This window comes from Cricetulus griseus, chromosome 4 (assembly GCF_003668045.3).
Source record: "Cricetulus griseus strain 17A/GY chromosome 4, alternate assembly CriGri-PICRH-1.0, whole genome shotgun sequence".
NCBI lineage: Eukaryota > Metazoa > Chordata > Mammalia > Rodentia > Cricetidae > Cricetulus > Cricetulus griseus.
The window spans coordinates 26,308,425-26,321,048 of record NC_048597.1 but is presented as its reverse complement, the minus strand read 5'-3'; positions in this window follow the sequence as shown (position 1 = coordinate 26,321,048).

The following is a 12,624-nucleotide window of genomic DNA, read 5'->3' as shown; positions in this document are numbered from 1 at the left end:
AGGTAACTTGAAAAGGTGAAGGCTTCATAGGATTTGTAGGAGAGATGATGTTAGATAAATACTCAGGAACTATCACTAGAGAAATAACTAATTTTCTCAAAAAATTTCACCTTAGAATTTTGATTGGCAGGACTATATTTTATAATCACACAGAAAATTAGGACCCCCTTCTGATCTTTTGCTACTGAAAAAAAAAAAGTATTTGATTGCAAAGAAGTCCACAAGAAAGCTAAGTATGCAAATCCTAGAGAGTGACAGTTTCACATCTGTCATGTTTAAGTGCTATATAGAGCTCCAGGTAATACACCACCCAATCCAATAGCTTTATGGGAACAGAGAGGAAAGTGCCCAGGTAGCAGGCATTCAGAGAATAACAGAAGCACACAAAGAACTGTGGACTATGGAAATCCCATTGCTAAATACAAAAGCATACCAGCCCTGTGTGAATTAAAATTCATTAAAATTTTCTCTAGCCTAGGAAAATACAACTATCAGTAGGATTCAAATGCGTATCTGCAGTACATGAAGTGATACCCTTCTGTCACAGTGGACACAGCATGCTATGGGGCAAATAACTCAGGACATACATCAGATTCTTAAAATCTGTTATTAAAGCTCAATAATGGACATACTGGCAAAATATGCATATAAAATATGTAAGAGGAGCCTCAGTTGAATTTGAAATGAAAGCACTTAGTGCATGCGAGCTTTTAATAAATCCTACTTGATGAAACCCACTTTCTAATAATGTGGATGGTAGTGTGGAAGAAGTAAGGCATGCATGCAATTTGATTTTATTAACTTGATATGTCTGAAAACGGATTTTTCATGAGTTAGAAAAGAAAGTTTCCAAGAGCTTAACAGGCATGCCACATGAACAGTCCTGTGTCCTTGATCCATGTGCATTGATTAAGGCCAACAGCATATTGTCACATTAGTTTTTATAGTTCTGGGAACAGTCAATTGAACTCTCAGTTTTAAGAGTATATAGTCCTTTTTCATTTAGAGGAATCTGCTTGCTTTCAAGTTCGTTATTTCAAGTTGAAATGCAGTGACTGAAAATGAACAGAGTAATTGCCCTATGGAGTCATGGCAGAGGTAGGGTGACAGGCCCCATCAAACTCAGTAGGTTAAAACACTTTCAGTGCATTAGGGACAAAATGAAAACCCTCTCAGCACTTGGTATTAAGTACATTAAACATTCTTTTTATGGGCCCCTTCCAGTGTTTGCTGAGGTATTTGTAATCATTGTTCGGAACAGCGAAGCCTCTCAGATACTTAGCAAATATTTCTTTCTCACCATCTGAATAGACTTGAGGCTATTTATTCAAGCACATGAAGCATCACAAAGAAGAGCATGTTTTTGTGTTTTTAAGCAAGTGTTATTTCATCACTTGTTCTTATACATGCTTCCCCAGTCAAAATCCACATCTGTGTACTTGATTGTCAAATATCATGAGAGTTCTTCTGGCCGGTTTTAACCAATAATCTTCAAGGATTTCCAAACATGACTTAGGAACAAAAGATCATATTTCTCTTTTTTTTTCATATAACACCAGCCAGTTCTAATAACTTCGTAACTGGTTATACTAAGTCCAGGATTGCCACCCTTTTATTCCCTGTTACATAATTCATAAGATTAACCTGCTTAACGATAATACTCTGGCTCGCCTTCCCAATGCCCTTGCTTATCCCTTGCTGCCGGTAGGATTAAGTACAAAATGTCTAAGCTTTAAAACCATATCCTACATCCTCCAGACATATCTTGAGAATTATTTCTCAGTTTGTTGAAGTCACAATGTACTATAGGCCTTATGTTTTCCTCTTCCATCTCCTGAAACCATTCCTTATTATTAGAAGGTTTCTTGTATCTTTGCCCATTCAAATATTAGACACTGAATCTTGCCAATTTCAAATGCCAGCTTCCCATTATCTACCCATAACAATTGTCCTGATCTCCAGTTTGATAATTTGTCAATCCTTCAGGGCATAATTCCCAGTGTTTTTTGTAGAGTCAAGATTCACATAACCCTGGCTGACCTCTTATCTCTTGGTAATGGAAGATGATCCTGAATTCCTGGTCCTCCTAACTCCATCTTCCAGGGCTTGAATGCTGCACTACCCACCCAGCCATTGTTTCTAATTAAAGTTCATGATATTTCCCTTACATGTACATGGATCTTGCTAATATTGATGTAAAATAAACAAAAGTATACCTCTTACGATTGATGGCAAGCGTGGTATCAAGACAAAGCATTTTGAAATTACTTAGCTCTTTTAACAGAAAAAATATCACAGAAGGTTCACTGCAATCATAAGGACTACAGGAATCTGTTCTGTTAAAATAAGAAATTCAATTAACTAAAAACATTTCCATCTGAACAGAGACCTTAGAATTTGATTGGCTGTACCGACTCAACATGAGGGTGGCAGCCATTCCAGATGGTAAAGACATATTTATAAAAAAGTTTTACATAGTCAGAGAACTTCAGTGTAAGGAAGGACATTTCAGTTCATAGACTTTAAGCCAATATTTGAATCACTTCTTTTTCAAACAATTAAATGATCTCAAACTACTCTGAGTTATCTCCTCACACTAGAAACTTCCACTTATAAAACTCCTTTTCATTTGAGGAACGGATATGATTTCCATATATTGTTTTTCTTTGTAAGCTGTGCTGACATTCATTTCCCCAATATCATTCTATATGTTATTAAATCACTTGCATTTTCCATAATAGTATTCTAAGATTTGAAGACTTTTTTTGTTCTTTACCAGCCTTATTGTGTTACTGAACATTTTCAATTCTAGCTAATTTTTCACATTCCCTTTGTTCAAATTCTGGAAAGTGTTTTTTTTTTTTTTTTTAGTTCACCAAAATTATATTTCAAAGTATTCAGACAGCAGATGTGCATCAGAGGGAACTAAACAGAAAGAAGTGTGACTCAATTTGGTGAAAAGATATCACATGCCCATTCATCTTTTGTTGCTATTACATTTTTATTGTCTTATGGTAAAGTCAACTATCTTCATATAATAATCTAAAATTTGGGCTTTAGCTCTAAAATTTATCATGATTTATATGGAATGACTTATTTTCACAACACTGACAAATAATTATTGTACATTAGTCGTGGTTAACTGTTAGTGCTATTTCACTGGAAAATGCTTCCCACTAGAGTTGATCTTCAGGATTGTAAAACAGGAAATATTTTTCCTTCACAAGGAGCCAGTCCTTTCACACTAAGCAAAGTTTCTTTTTTCCTTTTACTTTTCAGAGCCAAACAAGCTATTCTCAGTGGTGCCAAGGACACTTACTGTAGATATTTAGTGAAATTAGAACAAACAAGAAAAATTGTCACCACTTATAATACAGCACTAATTCATTTTTCATGTCTGAAAAAAATGTAATTATATGGTTTCAGTAATATAAAAGATATTGCTGTATATACTTAACATAAACATTTTGCAAATCTAAACTAATTGAAATACATGGTTAAAAGTAGAATGGCATTTAAATTACAAGTTATGTGAATTAGGAATTCAAGAAAACGATTGAAAAATCCATATTTGTTTACTTCAAGGGCAAAAATGCTTTATATAAAAATTCTTCTTTGTTGTTTCAAGTTATGAATTGATTTCCAATTGGAATAAAGTAGCATTGAGTTGAAACAACATTCTATAAAATTAGTACTCTGGTTAGTTGGCCACTGAATACCAGAAATGTGGTATATTTTAAAGAAAGTATGAGCCTGAGTAGCTAATATCAACAATCTTCCCCAGTAGAGTTTGGGAATTATCCAATTTAATTTTCTAAGGCAAATATGTACAGAACACCTGTATAGAATCTACACTAGGCTGTTATTTTGAAATAGAATAAGAATTTAGATTAGTGGCAAAACCTGATTTAAATCATTGTTGAACTATGAGGAATAGTTGGGAGCAGGACACGTGCTGTAGCCCCTTCCATGTTATGAAGATTTCAATTCGTGTGTAGGCTTATTATAATCTGAGCAGGAGGAATCTTTTCAATCTTATTGAATCTAAAATAAGTTCTGAAAGTGGAATGTAGTTGTATATATCTATTTTTATTGGCATATGATTTGCTCAAGGGGAAATTAGAGTTATCAGAGTGTTCCTTACCTTGTGCTTAGTGTCATATTCTCAGCATGGAGAATGCTGGGCAGCTGTACTCTAATTCTAGATTCAATTTATCTATCCCAATCACATTCAGATTTCTAGAAAACTTAGGCTACCCAATTCAATTTTATATTGTCATGGAGAGTAGATGGTACAATTAGAGCAAAACAAAAACAAAAATCTTCATTGAAATATTTCAAGAAGTTTATACTCCATCTCTCTCATAGAAATAATATGTCCTTGCTTCTCCCATCTTGAACCACCTTCTTTCTTATCTTTTTTTAAAGATGAGATCAAATTAAAGCAAATACTTAGGAATATGAGAAAGAGAAACCATCATTGAAAAAATATTGAAGTTTTTCTCAGGAAGAAATAGGATTCATGTGGAAAGATGTGTACGACACAGACATCTATTGTGAGCTCTAGGGAGGTATAAGTTATATGTCTATAGATATTTCAAGAATCTCATGGCAGTCATGCGGATAAGAGTAGCCTTTGTAATGTGTGGTGGAAACAACAGTAAATTTCCCTTCCATAACATGAAGTTTAAGGACCTCCTTCCTTTATATATCCTTTCGAGATAGTTTTCACCCTGTTTAAAAAAGAAAGATTTCTCTAGAATACTTTTCCTCCATTTTTTATTTAAATTAGAAACAAGATTGTTTTACATGTCAATCCCACCTCTCTCTCCCTCCCCTCTGCCCTTGCCTCCACTAACACCCTACCTATCCCATAAATATTTTCATATTTTAAAATAAGAATAGAGTAATAGTAGGGCTTTATTTCATCCAAGTTACCTAAGTACATATGCCCAGAGATAAACATTTAATATAATTGGAAGCTACAATTATATGGGGGAAACCTTTGTTTTGACACATATCACTGAAGAATCTCAATAAGCATATTCAATAAAATGCCTCTAGCCATAGTGAAAAGAGAAAATAGGGGTGGTGGAGATTAACATGTGTTATGATTTAATTTTCCAAATCATATTTAGCATCGCATAATGGCCTTAATTTGATACACAGAAGGTCTTGCACAAAGTTTCTGAATGTCAGGGCATCTCAAGTGACAGATGAAAGCAGTACTCAAGCCATTTTGAATTCCAGAAGTCTGGCAAGTCTCCATATAAGTCTTGGAAATGATTGTTGCTTTAAGCATAATGTGAACAGCCTAGCAAGCTTTTCGACATGCCTGGAGTAAGTTTCTGAGAATCCTTGTGTGTTCCATGTACCACATCTAAACACATACAAGAAAGAAGCAAACCTTTGTCACCCCATACACGTGTACCTACAAAAAAGCCCAGCGAATTCAAAGCCCCTCCTCAGTTAGCCCCTCTATAATAGAGCTTGAACTAGGGAAATGTCCAGCGATCTACAAGGTTGACCCCATCTAACAATCTAAGCAATAGTTGAGAGGCTACCTTTAATGCCCTTCTCCAATAATGAGATTGATGACTACCTTATATGCCATACTAGAGCCTTCATCCAATAGTTGATGGAAGCAGAAGAAGATACCCACAGCTAAACTCTGAGCCGAACCCCTGTAATCCAATTGCAGACAAGGAGGAGTGATGAGTAAAGGGGTCAAGACTAGCTTGGAGAAACCCACAAAAGCAGCTGACCTGAACAAGGGGTTTCTCATAGACCCCAGCTGAGAAACCAACATAGGACTGTTCCATTTCCCCTGAATGAGGAAGTCAGTTTGGAGGTATGGTTGATCTATGGGGCCTCTGGTAGTGAATCAGTATTTATTCCTAGTACAGCCCATCCCACATAGAGGGATGCTCTCTCAGCCTAGATACACAGAGAAGGGTCTAGGTCCTGCTTCAAATGATATGAAAATTTTTGAGATTCCCCCATGGAAGGACTCACCCTCCCTAGGGATCAGAAAAGGGATGGGATAGGAGGTCGCTGGTGGGCAAGAGAGGAGGGGAGGGAGAGGGAACTGTGATTGACATGTAAAACAATCTTTTTTTCTAATTTAAATGAAAACATTTTACTTAAAAATAAATTAAATACCATAATTTTCACAAGCCTCTTATAATAATATTTATTTTTAAACTAATTACTTTTAAAATATATAATCAATTACAGTATAAGATTCAGAGGCTTTGCTGTAATGTAAAAGAAATATAAAATGAAATGAAAATTTGAAGCCCCTACTATATTCTGGAAGTTCTATACATCTTCTATATAAATTATTTATTTAACCTTAGAGAGTGTATTTAAAGTAATTTGAATTCAATACTTCATTTTCATTTAATGAAAATAAATCTATTGAACTTGATCCAGTATATGTTGCTGTCAAATATCCAGCATTTCAAAACTGTGGTTTCTGATTATGATAATACATGAGGACCCACTCTACTGTTGAAGACAGATTATAAAGTAGCATGTTGCAATACATGTTTATAATACACATTGGAAACTGATGACATTTTTCTCACTTTCGGATGAGATTTTTAAAATAGAAGAAGATACTAGGTTGAGATGTTAAGGTGGAAAAGAAAAATTATGCTACGAAACACACACTCTAATTGCATCTTTTGGAGATGCATGAATACAAAGCTCATCATAAATCACTGAAAATTGTGCTACCAAAAAGTTGGATGGGAAATTAATTATCTAGCTCACTTTCACCATATCATTACTGTTCGGGAACAACTGAACACCACATCGTCAAGGTGTTAATATGTATTTTTAAAAGCCGTTTTCTCAGTTCTAAATATAGATTCTATATAGACTATCAAAGAACACACTCTGATCACAAGGAAGCCAACACAGCAAAGCATCAAAATGGAGCCTGTGTACTTTTGATCACTATTATCACTTCTTACATGATTATTGAAAGAATAGTTTACACTCAACAAGTTACTCTTTCCCCTTCAGACTCTGGGATGCTGATTTGTGGCCCCAGCTTCATAGAAAGTATTACTTCTAAGGTCTGGGCTAAGATATTTTAATGCTAAATTCAGTAAGTTATGTACCCATTGTCCTCATCAGAATGATTAATCATAATACCCAAAATTGGCCATTTCCTTTCCTTCAAAACTGATTTTACTCCATCCATTCATTCTCACTAAGACCATATGGATTCTTCCATTCCTCTCCCAATATCCTTAAGAGCTCTGTACTTCAAACTCAGAGTCACTTTTCTTGTCTTTTGTCCCTGAAAACTCCCCCTTACTGATATTCTTTAATCATGGCTGAATCTGAATATCTCTTTGTTTCATAGATCACACTTTGGGACACATTTCTGGCCAGCTCAGCTACCTAAAATACAACTCATTATCTTGCTATGGAACCTTACACGATGCCCAAATGGCTGCTGCTTCCCAGTTCCACATTTAAGTCCTCACAATTATATACCCTACAATTTCTGAAGAACACTTATGGTTTTCTGACCCATACTTACTACAATTGTCCAAATTCATGTCTTTACAGGTTGTGATGTAACTCACTGGCAGAGGGCCTACATAACTTACTTCCTCAGTCACAAATTTTAACTGTACCATCAGTTAAACTGATTTACTTCCTGAAACTTTATTTTCACTAATTTTTTATATTTACTCTCTGGATAATATTTCTTTACTTCAGTGATGATAATTTTACCTTCTCTCCTATAGAACAAACCTTTTACAATGAAATTAAAGCTCTGAGAAATTTGGCACTACTGAGTTTCATAATCCATTTGAATTGCATACCTAGGAAGCTTATCACACATATTTCCACTCATAAAAATCTACCATAAAATACTTATGAGACTCATATGCTATGCTTCGAACTGTTTATGTACTCATAGGGAAATAGAAATAAAAATCCATTTGTTTCCAGAAACACTCAACTCATCGTCTAAGAAACTCAGACTTGGCATGTGAAACTCTGAGACTGTACAGAGAATCTGTAATCTAAGTGTACATATTACAAATAAAAAGGAAGATTTGGAACTATACATTACATCTCTTAGATTGTCCCTATATGTCTGTAATAATATTTCCAATCCCTTTTCCCGCCAACTCTGATTCATCTTTTGAATCACACTCAAATTCTTCAAACTGCATGAACCAAATCCTCTTACAGCATCATCTCTTTCCTCATTAGTGAATTAAAACCTGTGTCTCTATGCATTCTTAAGAACTTCACATATTAATTCTAAGCTATTTTGCAGAATTATGTGTCATATTTTTGATAATACAAAGATGATAATGACTGACTTAATGTAAGCTAGTTTATAATAATGGGATACAGTAATTCCAATAAACTGTTACAGAAAATATTTTAGATTGTCTGGCAAGTTCCTGAGTCTTGTTTTCTACTTAGAATAGTCAGAAGAATGTTAGCTGTAAAAAAAAATGTATGTAAAGTAAATATGTACTTTGGATAAAACACTAGTGTTATTTCTAAATGTGAGTTTATTTTCAGTAAGTTGTATTGTTTCAAATTGTTTTCCTTTCCCATCAAAATTCTTATTTTTCATTTCTGTTTCTTAAATCTGTATCCATGGACGGTTGGGGGGATGTATACATGTCTATGTTAATTTTGAGATCATCATTGGCAAATTCATGCATGGACATTTAGAATATGTCATAGATTTTCATGAAAAGCTTCAATATAAAAGGACCACAATTATCAATGCCATCCCTAGGATTGAGTTGCAGTTTCTGTTTCATTACAAAGGACACATAGAAAGATCTCCTCCTGGGAACAGTGTCCTTTGCCTGAATGGTATATTAAAATCTGATAGTTTACTAGAACAAAACTGTGATGAAGGAGGGTTCAGATAACACATCTTCATCACAACAGAGCAAATTCAATCAGTGCCTTTGTTGACATACAAAGAAAGAGACCTGTACACAAGAGTAATAAAACAGAAATTAAATGGACTTCCTTGGATGAAGACTATGATATACAAAAACACAAAAAGTGGAATTTTAATTGTTGCTTATCCTGTTGTTCATTAGAAATCTCCAATAAAGTTAATTTATTTGACTCTATACTATAAAAAGAATTTTTGCAGAGCACTACTCTTTTTGTCCTCAGCTACACTAGGCTCTTCTTCATACTTAAAAAATGTTACATTTTATGTCATGGACAAATTAGTGAGGTTCAGACATCATAAGGAAATTACATTTAACCACTATTTATGACACTATTAAAATAGTTATATAATACTTCCAAAACATTTTAGAGGATTACCTTACTCAAGAGAACTACCATAGCTAAAATACAATAACAAAAGTTCTGGATTAATTTAATATTTCTTGAAAAATCATGACAGACAGTTAAAGGGCAATCATTAAATTAATTTAAATATAATTAGATCTCTCAGGAATGAGATTTCTAAAAAATTGCTTTTTTAGTTTACTAATTCATGCATAAACTACCATTTATGATTAGCACACAGATAATACTCTTTTAATTAACTTAACCACCTATCCTGGCTTCTTCTTTCCTTCTACCCTTTAATCTTTAGGGACACTCAACAAGAAAAAGACAGTATCATATACTCTTTAGATGATTATATAAAATGATGCTGAATAGACCAATACTAAAATTTCACAAGAGAGTATAGACATGTGTGCCTTATTTAAAGTATATGAGCATTTTTCCAGAATATAATTTTAAAGAGAAAACTTTCACAATCCATGAAACTAAAAGCATATCTTCTTGCATCTAATGAGAACTAGACATTTATCAACACATACCGTAAGTAAAGTACCTCTGAAATATGTAATTAATTCTGTCACCTTATTTTTGATATGCATTCATGAAAATAATGTCTATGCAACCTCTCTACATATGTATGCATTTATTTATAAAATATACATATATACTACCTTATTAATCAGGATCACTTTAATGTAAATTATAATCTCATTTGAATTTTGATATGGTTAAGATAAATAAAATAGGAACCCTGATTCTTTTTCACAGCAGAACAGATTGCCGGTCCACAGCCTACACTGCAGAATATCACATGCATATATCAAGAAGCAAGGAAACAGAGTCGGAAATGTGTGTGTGTGTACTCAAGCTAGAGAAAAACCTGGTCCTATGTTCTATAAGTAGGGAATTTTGATTCCTTTTTTTTTAATTTGTTCAATAATGTAACAAATATCTATCATAAAATTGCTCGGTTATATCTTCAATCATGTGTTCCTATGACTTAAGACAAGCAATACTCATCCCATGTAAATAACATACCCAGCTATGATATTTCCGCTAGTGTACCACAAGTAAAATTAATTTAATTGAAGCCATTCATGAAAATACATAAATAAAAGACACAAGAAATAATAAAGAGTTTAAGGATCAGCCATAAATAATTCACTTTGGCAATGACAGAGATATGGCTATGTGGAATTTTTAAGAATTAATTTTATTCATAGCATAGAGAAAAGGTGGCATTTCATACAGTGCCCAGTTTTGTATGCACTAACAGATTAATGAAGCAAAGGACATTCTTTGTATGGGTCCACTTTTGAAAGACTTAGAAACATATCAGTTTGAAAGATTACCTTTTTATGCAGATTCATTCACTAGCTGGATTTCCTTTCACAAATTAGCGATACTAAAACTTGTGATTGTTTTTTAAATGGGATATTCTTAACATTGATGCCAAGTATCTTCCTAGGAATTTCAGATTATCTTGGCAACTGCCTCTCTTGGAACCATCCCTGTCTGCTTGGTAATTCTTTCCTAAAAGGTAAAATAGTATGTAATATCAAGCCCAGAAAAGATTTGGCAGAAAGTATAAAAAAAAGAAAAATATCTTCGATTGAAAATATCCTCACCATGAAGAGGTCACAATTTTAGAAAGTGGATCTGCCAACCTCTGTAATTTTTTCTGGAATGTATCCCTTCATAATAGGGAAATGACAGATTCTTCCAACGAACTTGAAATCCTTTGCCAAAGCTAGTCTCATTGTTCAGTTTCCTAATAGTTCATGGTCAAAGAGAGAGCCCTAATTTTATTAGGGGTTGCTTTATAATTCTCATGTCCCAGTGGCATTCCTTTGGTGATTAATTGCATTTATCTCTGGATAGACCTCTATATTCCGCTGAATTTTAGCCAGATACTACTAGGAGGAAACAGCACTGTCCTCATCTCTATGGAATAAAGAAAGCTTTGGATCTGTTCACCTTGGGTTAAAGGTACATAATATTTTGCAGAATGAGATGGATGAGCAGAGCTGTCAGTCAACAAGAGAGTAAGATGGAATAAGATAGTGAATGAGACAGAAGCTTGACCATGCTCTGATCATGAGTGTTTAAGGTAAATTGGGCAAAATTATGAACTGCTGTGTGTTTGCTTGATTAAGGCTTCTCTAAACAGAATGGTTTAGAAGCTGAGGTATATAAGATGCCAAAAACGTGGGAAGAAAATATTCTTCCCATTTGTAGATGGAACCAGGACAGTTTATGTCCTCAAAGTATTAATAGTTTAGTAATATTTTTAAGTAACTCAAACATATAATGCACACATGTAATAAATAAAATATTTTTAAAAGTATAAGGTAAACTTGAGTGGGATAATAATGGCTTGAGGTGAACTAACTAACTACATTGCCCCTGAAATTGCCTCAGGGACACCTCTGACCAACAAACTATAGGGTGGAAAACAATCCCTGGAAGGAGCTAATCAGAACTAAGCAAATTTAAAGCATATAGGAGGTGATAATAGATGGGTAATCGAGAGAAAGTCTTTCTCGATCACTCAGAATAGATGTTGCAAGACTCTGCCTATTAGGAGATTTTAGGGTAATTATTTCAAACTTCAAATGATGTGTAGGGAACCTCTGGAAGACTTAAAACCTCAGCAGCAGCTCATCAAAGAGGTAAATGAAATAGATCAGAGAGCAATAAAGACAGAAATATTAAGATCTGCCATCCCCACAACTCACCTCCCCCGACAATTATGTTTTGTACATTTCTTTCTTTCAAGAAAGTATGCTGACATTCAGATAGGAGACTGTTTGCCCACAACAGGTTCCTTACAGTAGTAAGATGTATGTGAAAGAAAGGCAATGGGCATTGTGTCCACGTAAACCCTGTCAGAAATGGAACACATAATACTACTTTCCTTTGACTTTGAGCTCAGCCCTTTGGGATGGTATAAAGGACTTCAGTGGCTCACAATGAGGAAATTAGGTAGTTCATGGAGAATCAATGTGAATTACATATAATTTAATAGAGTAGAAACTCATCCTTGCATGCCATTTTTCTTTGACAAAATAATAACTTGATGAAAATTAAAATGCCATATTGATCCCTGCTAATGTTTCACTTTTAGGAGAATTGCAGTAACAACTAGCACTTTCTTTGAATAGAAGGTGTGGATTTTAGGACCTTTCATTCAGGTTCTTTGAAAAGCTTTATTACATAGAGAGTAGAATGTTATCCCCTGAGTATCTTATAGATTTGGAGGGGGGGAATCTGGATAATACATAAAGTGTTTTAATGAAGGTGGTATATGTTGCA